Source organism: Sceloporus occidentalis, unplaced genomic scaffold (assembly GCF_023333645.1).
Source record: "Sceloporus occidentalis isolate IW3139 unplaced genomic scaffold, rSceOcc1.0.p SCAF_29, whole genome shotgun sequence".
Classification (NCBI taxonomy): Eukaryota; Metazoa; Chordata; class Lepidosauria; order Squamata; family Phrynosomatidae; genus Sceloporus; species Sceloporus occidentalis.
The window spans coordinates 2,157,639-2,169,927 of NW_028317009.1; positions in this window are offsets into that span (position 1 = coordinate 2,157,639).

The window sequence follows — 12,289 nt, forward strand, 5'->3', positions numbered from 1 at the left end:
AGATTTTCAGCAGTGCACCGATGCCCTTTTTGGTTTTGTATTAATAGATCCTACCAAACGTTAATAATGAAGTCGTATATTAACTACCATGACACAACATGTCAATAACATTCAGTATGCAACAGCTATATCATATATACACGTGTGTGTAGATCTGTCAGTATTTTTATCAACAAATCCAGACTGTATAATGAAATGTCAAAAAGATAATAAACCTAATGTTGTGTACAATAATCACATGCTGTGATTGTCTTTATAAATGTGAGAATTCTTAATTAGGCATTTCCTTAATATCTTAACATTGCGTAGACTCCAGTTTTTTTTCAATATATTCATACCATCTGTCTTATGCGCTCAACAGGTAAACAGTTGTGCTGTAGGTTATTCACAATGAAATCCCAGTTGTCACGAACAGCTTGTCATGTTTTAATGTCTTATTCAACCGGCTTTGGATAATTCAAGATGTAAAGTTCAATAAAATGTGTTTTGGCACGTCTTGATTTTGGAGTCGTCAAGCAATGGCGGGAGAAGACCATTAAAGTAATGAGTGTGAGATAATAAATTTATCATGATTTGTTTAAGGTTGAATTTTGCCGTTTGCATTTGCAACTGTGTCTCACGGTTTGTCATTGAAAGTCGAAAAAATAATCTTCCAGATGTCGGGCTGCAAAAACTGAGACAAAACTGAATCATAGTAAATTGTTTTAAAATTAGCCTGGCGGAACACAAAATAGAACACGTGTAATAAGCCGTTAAAGACGTACATAATTTTCGGTTGTGTGAATTTGAACCAGATGTTTTTCTGTTGTGTTACTGGTGTCAATAAACACGGCATGCCATGCCCGTTACTATTGTCAGATGTTTAACTCAAATAACAATGATTTTGCTCATCTTTTTATTATTATAATTAGTAATAATATTCATTGGCAATTTTTCTGATAATTTAAGAACTAAACATTTGGAGAGTATCCATTATGTTCAAGTGTTTTTTTTTTTCTCTTATTTTAAATTATTTTTTTTAAATTAAGACTGTACACTTTAAATACACTTCTGTGCCATCAAATATTTATTCATATTTAAGAAATTGTCCCCTAATCTCTGAATGCACAGATTAGAAAGCAGTTTCTATGATGTACTGGGGGTATTAAAAGGCATTGTACATGTCAAAAGAAACCATTTCATTTTCTGGGTTGGTTCTTTATGACATCACTCATTAGGTAAGAGAAGTCAACACCCAGTTGGCTCGGTGTCCCAAAAGGCCTATAAAGTAGAACAGTCTCTGGTCGTTAACTCATCCGTTACAATATTTTTTTTCTTGCTTACAGTAGCGGCTATTGCTTCCTTTTTAAAATAGTTTAATAATATTGACAGATTGCATGTTTGCTTATCGTCTGTTCAGCCAAAACAACAGATTGATCCTTCTGAAGTTTTTGCAGATTGATTCATGGAAATCTAACATTTTTGGCTTTTCTCATAAAAAATAATTTCGTTCGTTATCCAGACGTGTCGTATATATGTTTACATATTTCCATAACCTATCATCAATCATAAAGAAGGGCTATTCTGTCCGTGTATAATTTAATGGGTAGGGAGATTTAAGAAATCCTGCTCGTTTTACTCTACATTATACAGGGCCACCCAAGTAAATTCTGCAGCAGAAGCTCACCGTGGTAAGCCCTCCATATTGCATAGTAAAGGCCAGGGAGTTGAAAACAGCACTCTTTTATAGTGAATAAACCGCATGGTGAATGCTATAGTCTGTCTTACAGGTTTGCAGGGCCCTCTTAAAGTCATGACAAAATAGGAAGCTTCCTGGGGCTCATGCATTCTAACGTCCAACAGAGGAGGAGCAATGAAATAAAATCCCCAGAGGATGGGAGTATTGGTTAACTTGCATTGTATTGAGTTGTATCAGGTATTTGTGTCACTAATGTACATATCCGGAGATTATCTTAACGATGGTAGGTACAGAAGTAACAAGGAAAATAATGTTTAAACTGTTTATTTCAATTACATACGCTTCATGCACAGATCCCACACCCCAAAGGCCAGCCGCGCATGCGGCTCCCAACTGCTTCAGGTTGGCACTTTTTCTGTGCCCCTCACAGCTGCACCAGGGGCATGTGCCTCGCTTGCTTCACCCTACCTACTGCTCTGTGTGTATGTGATAAGTTGTGGATTTTATGGAAGTGGACTGTGAGTACTCAGATATTGTCAGGCTTATTTACACATGTGCTGTTCCAGTCCTGTTGAATGGCCCAGGCTAGATTTAAGCGCCGGCTGAAAATGTGTGTTTGTTTTCATTTTCGTTCTCGGGGGAAATTATTTTCATCAAAATTCGTCAGTCTCCGTGATCGATTAGAGTGAAATTCGTCCAACATTTTCATTTTTGGAAGTGCTATTTGTCCGTCCAGTTGACATGCAAATGAAATAAACTTGTAGGATCAGTTGAATACAGAATTTGAGACCAAAGAAAGAGGGTCAAAATTAGCTTAGCATTATAGGGTTAAGGATACTAGTGGACTGGTTAAATAACTTTAAATTAATTGAAATTATTAAATTAAATCGAAACTTTAGAGAGTCTTAGACACTGTGAGAAATGGCGGGCTGAGTGATACAGCACAGCAGTGTCACATAAAGTAGTCACAGTGAAATGAAGGCATCCCCTGCATGCTCTGCTCCTATATAGCCTCTCTCCATTACCAATATGCTTTTTTTTTCTTTGAAGCCCTCAGCATGTTGTAACAGGAGTGAGCTGATCAGATAAACAAAGATCCACTCACTCACTGTCCGTCCTCTTAGTGCAGGTAAAATGGCGAGATTCCCCTTTTCTTAGTGTAGTTAAAATGGCGGCCGCAGCGACTGAGCAAACTAGCAAAGATTTTCATATTGCACACATTTGCTTTTCGTTTCATTTATGCAATTTGTCTAGTCCACACACATATTTGAGAGCAAATGTGTGTTATGCGGAATTTTCAAATGTATTTGTTTACTTTCTTTAGATGTAGAATGTATATGTTTCATCAGAGCAGAAAGCCCAGAGTGCAAATGTAATTTCCAACAGCTAAATCAAAGCCTTAGCAAACTCATCTGGTTCTGGCACTCATATTTTGTGGAATGACTACTGTCAAGGCATTACTAAAAGACATGTGATGTGTGGGATTGTTTTTATCACCTTAGCTTAGTTCATTCATATGTTTCAGTTTAGTTTTTATTATTCTTTTCCGTTGATAAAAGTGGAGAAATCATATTTTACACAATTGTGGATAAAATGGAGATATACAGTCAAGAAAGATGCAAATATACAACAACAACAAAAAAGAGTACACCTGTGAGTCCATAAATTTACTTTGTCTTCTCAAAAGAAAGTGATGGCTAGAATAACAGAATTTTGATCTGTCCACAATGGCGACACTGTAAATAATGTTCAGATCTAGAATAATACAATAAGTATCTTACAGTGCAAACATTTCTACAATGGAAAGAATAGGTAGACTAAGATTAACAACATTTTGATAAAAATATTTTGGAAGTGAGAGATTATGATATAGTTTTTACATCCAATGGGATACTGTATATGTGAAACGTAGGGAAACAGTACAAAGTAGAATACGAGTGAGTAGGTGGAAGGGTATGAAAAAAATAAAAATAAAATTGAACAAAAAAAAAAAGTACGAAATTGGATTATGTATCCAAACCACAGAGTTGGCAAATGCTTGATATTAGCTTAAATAAACTCGTATACAAAAAAACCCCAAAAACACAAGAACTATTGTAAGGTTATTTGGTTCTTTGGATATGTATTCCAAATGTTCATTTGATGTTTCTAGATGTTAATTTAAATACACAGATTGCATAAATACCCTCTAGGAATGCTAGAGTAGTCAGTACTATGCATGTCCTTGGTTTAGATAAGCCTAGGTCATAAGTCATGCTGCAATCTGTCACTTTCTCTCTCATCATTAAGTGCCAACTCTTGGCAGGCATTTGAACAATGGTTTAGATTGCAGAACAAAATTATCAGCCACAGCCATGCCTTAATGCGCGTTGTTGGGCAATGTCAATGTTATTGTTTTACAATATTGAAGTGCTTCAGGAATTTTATTTTCTTTTTTGAAGGGAGCTGAGATTTAATCAACAAGAGTAGCTGGTTTGCCATACACAAACTCTAACAAATATTAACTACTATAAGATCAAAGTATAATTTGTCATATGTAGGGTGCAATGAATGGGGGAAGGAAAAAAATCACTATAAATGCTGAAGGTTACCATTATGGAAACTATTGGGGTTTTATCATTCTTTTTATATCTTTTTTATATAAAAGAGCCATTAAAGGTGAAATACTCACCTTAGGCACAATCTAACTTACCCTTCCTTCTCCTTCGTCCAATGTTGCTTGACATGGATTGGCTGCTTGGAAAGTACTCCTATTGAAATCTGTTGGAGTTGTTTCTGAGCATGCACTCGCGTGCATACAATGGCTGGAGTGCACCTTTAAAAAAAGATGCCAGTACTCAGCAATAATTAGTAGGGAAACTGCTCTGTCAATTCTTTAGCTCTGGATCTCAGAAGATATATCTATAGTGGATAGATACATCCAATGGTACATTGGATCAAGTGTTTGAAGCAAAATCACCACATTGATACCCTCCACAAGTGCTACCATCATAAATTATTGAGTCCCTTACAGGACAAATGGTCTGGGGCTCCCTTGCCCCAGTTGACCTCTGTGTACACCACCAGAATTTTCTCTTCTACTGATGTTTTTTGGTGGCAAAGATGTCACAGACAAGCCGTTTTAGGGGCACTGACAGGCCCATAGGAAACAAAGATGCCATCGTTGCATTGCAGGAGACTAGCGACGCCTCTACCGGTAAAGACTAGAGTGACCACATTTTATTTATGTATAAATTATTAGGAACCCTTGGGAACCATGCTGATTTCAGACTAATATATTTCATACAGGGAAAAGGTTTTTGCAGCATGCTTACACCTGTTTGGTAGGCCGTGTATTATACATTTGTATTATTTGAGCCTGTGACTAGCTTAGCGCACCGACATTTTTTCTTTTCCCTGTTTGCACATATTTGAGGTTGTTGGCTCCTCATCAGTCTGGTTGCAGCTTGCTGTCCAGGGGTTAAATGGGAGGAGGTTTAATTGCACCTCCCCCAACACATTAATAAGGTTTTGGTAGCAGTATAAAGTGCTTTGTGTGCCCACTATGTAGGAGGTGAGAGTAGGATCTCACCCTATTGAGAGTGTGCCTTGATGTGGCGGGTGAGCTTAATTATGCTTTGGCCAATTCATATAACCAAAACCTCTCATTTATATTATGTTTATATATTTGTTGCCAACTTTATTAGGGTGAGAAGCGCAGACAGTATTTTGTTTTTTGTAATATATTTCATATACATACAGTCATTACTAGACGTGAGTAGTGCCAGAGAATTAACCCCCTCCATTACCAGACATGATGAGACTCAGGAAAATTACCCCCTCCATTACCAGACATGATGAGACTCAGGAAAATTACCCCCTCCATTACCAGACATGAGTCTCAGACAAATAACCTCCTTCAATATCAGACATGATGAGTCTCAGGAAAATTAACCCCCTCCATTTTCAGGCATGAGCAGTCTCAGACAATTAACCCTCCGTTATCAGACATGAGCAGTCTCAGACAATTAACCCTCCGTTATCAGACATGAGCTGTCTCAGACAATTAATTCCCTTACCTTCCTGGAGGCTTCTTTCAGCTGCTATGTTCACCACAGTGTCACGTAACATAGCGAAGAAACAGATAAAACAATTACTTCTGTAATTTCAAATGTGCTTTAGTTTTACTTTAATTACAATAATGATAGTATAGAGTCAATTTTTTTCCTTAGAATAACTGCCCATCTTTCATTCTTTAGGTCAATTCATCAGAAAAATCTTTTTTTTTTCCTATAACAACTTTCAGTATTAGACGTCTTGAAGTGGCAATCTTGTCAGTAGAGAGATTATCAAATGATTACAATATTAAAATATACACAGAATTGAACTTTATGAAAAATCACTTGTACTTAGGGATAAGACTTTTTAATGGACTGCAGGCATTAGAGAGACCTTGTATTAGGCTTTGAAATTAATGGGTCACTGTGCAACATTTTAGTCTTCAGAGCCAGATAAGATTAATGCTTGCTTATATAGCAAATTCAATGGCTCATTTAATTTCATATGAATGTTTAAAGTTAAATTGCTTTTGGATTAATTCTAAACTCATTATTCATTTTAACATCTGAAAGAAGTTTCATTTTTCTTTTTCTTTTATTTAATCATGGCCGACTTTTGTTGGTTGAGAATTAAATAAAAAACTATTTCTCAAAAATTTGTTTGCTAAACTTTTGTTTTCATTAAATTATGTGGTCATCTTCCAAGAACTTTCAAACTCTTCAAACTTAGCTGAAAGAAGAAAACTAGACAATCGTGTGTAGATGAATAAGACATTCTGTATAGCAATCTGTGTTCTATCCACATTTTATTTTTCTGTATTCAATAGTGCATTTAATTACTCCCTCTGCAGGATAAATGATTAACAGTCATTTACTTTGTTTGTTCCTGGATTAGAATTTTTGACACCTGCAGTACTTGAAAAATGTACATTCTAAATTTCCTTATGTGCATTAAGTGTATTAAACTATTTCTCTTTGTCAGTTCTGTAACTAAATCCAAGTTTTGTCTTGTCTTGTCACGGTGATTTATACATTCACCAAAGTCACAAAGAACTTGGACAATTAAGCTTGTATAATTTGCCTCAAGATGACTTATCATCAAAAGCAAATGGATTCTATTTCACAAAACGCGTGATATACTGTAAAATCCCTTAATATAGTCATCTTCGTGTAAATTGAAAGTACAAAACAACAATAAACATCAACCTGAAGATAATTGTTCTTCCTGTATTTTAAGTATTGAGGTCGTGCGGTTTAACGTCAGCTTTTTCTTTTTTAACTTGAGTTTTTCTTGTGTTAACATTTCATGTTCTTCTGTATCTCAAAGAGCCATGATATAGTATATCAAGACCATAGCCAACTATCTTTGAAAAAAGAAAAGCATATGAGAAGGTAACAACGTACCCAAAAGTGTTGGAGATACCTTGTCTAACTTTAATAACACTTTCACTTCTGAAGCAGAGAGTTGCACAAAGAAACTTTGATGGCGGACAACCATTTGGCCCATCTAGTCTGCCCGCTTTTCCTGCTCTAACGACTCAAACCTTAATCAATCTAGATTAAGGAGCCATGTGCCTATCCAATGCATATTTAATGTGACAGTCTAATGTCCCCGACACACCTGCTATCGAAAAGTGCATATATAGAGTACTCTGTGTGTAACCCTAACCCCCGGTGAGTACTTGCATTCTTCCAAAAAACCTAAACACTTACCCGATACAGAATTTGCAGCCATCCTGCTAATCTTTTTTCTTTATACATAACCCCAAACCACCTATGCATTACATTGCACGGAGTGTCTCCTTAAACAAGACAGCTTGAATTTCTAAAGTCCTATGGATTTATCAGCGTGGGTGTCAAAAATTAGTAATTCAAACCCTGGTTTACAATATGTAAGCTAAAGAGGACAAAACATGATTGAGCATGAACTTACTTTGTTGTTATAGGGTTTATGTGCTTTTAACCTTTTGGGAATGATAGTTTTTTTGAATAGATTTTGAAAAGATGGTTGTCGTCAGGCCGGGAATGCCCATCTGGAACACCAGGCAAAAACATGGTGAACCACTGGCCAATAGCTGATTAACCGAATTAACTGATCTGCCGGCCCAGGGGCAGATTGGGTCCAACAAGGGTATGGCTGCTGGGTGGATATGCTGAGCGAGTATAAAAATGTAATGTGCATCTGTGTGCATGTTTTTAGCACCCGCTGGCCTTAAAGTGCCGGGGCTGCTTTGTCATCCGCAGACTGGCCCTGGTTATCTGATATTTATTTTACTAGTTTTTGTAATCCATAACCAATGTAGCATTTTTAATAAGATTTGGACTACTAGTTTTTCTGATAAACCTTTGATTTAAGCAGCTACTTAAACTACTTATATGGCCATTCTATCTGCTGATAGTTAATCCGCCCCACTGATGTCCCATCAGTAAATAGTTAAATAAATAAAAGTTTGTGCCAGGGAGAGTACAGGTTTTTGTGCTAATCTGTAATATAAATAATTTCTAACTCTGTGGGCTATTAAATTGTATCACAACCTACAAGGAATTGTTACAGTGTGTCACTACAAGCAATTAAGCAAACATGATTTAAACTTACTCTTGCTCGAGACAGCAAAATAAGTGTTCAGACACTTGAAAAGTATTGCATCTGTGTATGTCACACAAATGAGGGAAATAAGTCAAAATTAGAATAATTGAACAGAAAATGTGTGGGATGAGAAAAAAAAAGAAAGAAAAATCCAGAGCAGAGTGTGAACCAAAGAAAACACAAAGAAATCTTCCAAACATAACGATCATTAACTGTTATCAATCCATATGTCAGACAAAATTCTACCAATGAACATGCTAAACGTTAATAAATTGATATACATTTTTACACATGGTATTTAGTGTTTTGAAAATGGTTCTTGTTGAACTAGAAGTAAGTGGCTAATACTCATTTTGTTTGCCTATGCTTTATGTTGTTCATTTGTTGGATTGGCAGCTATACACTTGTATATGCTTATACTTCTGGTATCATCATGAACAGAAAATGTAAGTGGCTGAGCCCATTTTTGATAACAAAAAGACAACACAAAAACCCATTCAGATTACTTCCCAAATTGTATGCTTTTACTTGGAGTAAAATAGAAAATGAACTCTGTCCATGAAGAATAGACAGAGAAAATGATAGGCATGCTAAACAACAACAGGAGAAAACAGAAGATGTCCACAATACTATTGGATAATAGGACTGGTATTCTTCATAGGATTTGGGTGGACCTATAGAAGAAGAGCAGGAAAGACTCCATGGCACAGCAAAGCGTATCAAAGTTAAAATCAGAATACAATTATTTATCAACTCGCAAGCAAATTGGCACTGAGACCAGCTCAAGTGCTTATAAAGTTACACAGGTTACCGGTCCGGAGATGTTGCTCCAAATGGTAGCAGGGAAAATCCCCTGGATGGAAATAGTTCCATTGTAGAGTAGATACACCAGACCGGAACATAACATCAAACAGCAACAGTTAGATAAACACCGACATGTTTCGTCTGCAAATGCGGACTTCTGTACAAAGCTTCTTTATTGTGCTTTGGGATCTAAGGATTCCTTGCAGAGATATAATTAGGGAAGCATTATTTTTCCCTTTTGTATATTTTTGTTTAAACAACAGCAGGATCAAAATGAAAATGAAAATGATTATTCCAGATCACATATTGATGTTTTCTATTCAAGGACGGGTAGGCAGCTTTAATAGATCTCATAGACCTGATAAGAGTGATCAACTAACGCTAAAGAGACCAACTTCAGCGTAAAACACCTGTTAGGGATATTAATGAGACAAAATAGGCAAAACCAATATTTCGTCACACACACAAAATAATGACGCTACCAAATATTGTAGTACCACATCCACAATATTAATTTAAGGAGATACCCTATATTTTATCTCCGATCCTAAATTCTTTCAGATTGCCGAAAATCATAATTCAAATCAGATATATATCACCAAAATAATCAATCAAAAAATATTTATTTATTGTGAATACAATTTATAAAATCTATGTATGAGTCACACAGTGCATGATATAAAACACAAAATTCTTAAAACATGTCAAAAATGAATCAATTCAAATACAATATATTATCGATAGTTATCAATATGAATTAGTACTATATGAGTCTAACACACAATTAATTTCCAGTCCACTCAGCAACCAAAAATTGATAATAATCCGGGCAGTAATAAAGATAGCACTATCTCTCTTATATTAGATTAACTAATATGACAAATTAAAAAGTAATTTAATAATGTCTACGAGTATTAGTGAAATTTCTAATAGATGCAAATAATGTCAAACTTCATCTATAGGTAAAAATACCTTTTCATTATTGTTATTACCACGGGTTATAAGCTGCAGTCTCACAAGCCGCCATATACAATAATGCAATATATTATTTCCCAGAAACAGGGAATTCTATATGAAGAAGACAACATTCATCTCTATTCAGAATAATAAAACAATTATAATTACCACCACTTGTTGCTGTTGTCCAACTGGTCCTTGTAGAAATTAATCCAGGTTCAGTGGCAAGAAATTAAGTGGGAAAGAATATAACTTTCTAAAAGTTATATAGGTTAGAACTCAAAGTAACTCCAAAAGTGAAATATGGTGCCAGAATCTTAAGATTCCAATTCTCTGGGGTAAATTTGGTGAATAAGTCCGTCCTTTTCCTTTTTCTTTTTTTTTTTTTTTTTAATTATCCAAGACATAAGCTTAAAAACAGAGCTTATTATCATAGCCTCCACCTTTTGATTGGAATTCTCCAATCATGTCGGTGGGTTTTACCCATTAAAATTAGGATTTCTACTCATATTTACACCGTTGTAATTTCTTAATTTACCTGTGAGAGACGCTCTGGTCTAAGAATTAACTTAAAACCATTACATATGTGTTTGGAATTTATCCTTGGTCACCCTAATCGCCAGGTGTTACCTCCTAGATAGTAACTCAGGCCTTGGTAGTCTTACCTTGTATCCCCCATTCCAAGTTACATTTCTAAAGATATGCAGCGTCTACTCCTTAACTTTCTCATGGAAGATAACATTAATTGTATCATATATACGCTGAAACATCTATATACATGAATACTCCTTTGTTCTCTATTATAGAGGGAACAAGGACAAAAAGAAATCATCACTACATGATTAAGTAAAATAAAATGGATCTGACTCCATTTTGTTTTCATGTAAAGTACAGAATATATGGAATACATGTTTTCTATCATAAAATATCTGACACACCAGAAGCATTAACAAAACACGAATAAGAAAACACTTTTATGATTAGCTAGGAGGCAACTTTAAATATAAGTAGTATGATAATAAATTAAAAGATATAACATTGCTTTTCTGAGTTGCCTTATGATATGCAATACATGTACAAGCAGAAAACATTCCACCCCCCCCATGCTGTTGTATTTTTAACCAGAACCTTAAAATGTTCCCACTTTTAATGTTTAAAGACAAATACAACTGCAACATATTACATTCTCAATGGAGATCCATAAATTGAAACATTAAGGTCAGGATCAAAACACGATCTTAAAATAAAAACCTCACAAAGTATCTCTATCGACATGAATAAAGGATGGCTGTTTTCACTTTTACATCATGTATGAATTATGAAGCTAGAAGACCATTTAGACATACGGCCGAATGTCAGACAATGAGTTAGGGTTTAACTTTGAACAAGACAAACTCCAGTTCATTTATAAAAGTGCACATAAACCTATCGTGGGAGTAGAGTTTTCAAAAAGAACGCACGAAGATGTCACTCATTCTGTCTGCGTGTTACCGTGATTGAGAAAAATGTTTTCTTTAATAAAATCTGATATTTCAAAAGTCTATGACAAAATGAAGCCCAATCCCCTTCATCATTTACATTACGCCTTAGGGGTATAATGTTGAGCTAAGAAGACTTGATATATAGGCGTGTTTGAAGCCTTGCCCAGATACCTTCAGATTATCTATATTTCAGACCCCATAAAGTTATCAAACAAGCAACAAGGGACGTTTGTGACATATATGTGTAAATGTCTTAAATCTCGGTTGGTACAAGACAAAAAGATAATTTCAAATGTCAGCTTAATAAATCATGATGGTAATTAAAACGAGCCCGGGATAAAAATGAAGAGTTTAAACCTCTACTGAGCCTGTACAAGGTGTTAGGTCTATATCTATAACTGAAACCGCCTGCTTGTCTTATATTTACAGTATTTCTGGTAAGAAAGTTTAAAAGAAAAGTTACACTTTGCAAAGTGTTACTGGGATCTGGCAGCCCCAACACTTACCATGGGGCAAAAGGAAAAAGTACCCACGGGGCTGTTACCTTGCGGTCACAACATCCAAGGAAGATGTTTAAAATGAATAGTTTGATTGTATGGTTCACCATACCTTTTCCATGAAACAGAACAATGAGAAACAAACTCTCTCTCTCTCTCTCTCATGTTGATTTTAACCCCTTAATGACAAAGCCAGTACATGAACGGGCTCAAAACGCATTGTTTTCAATGGGTTCAGGGACCGCCCA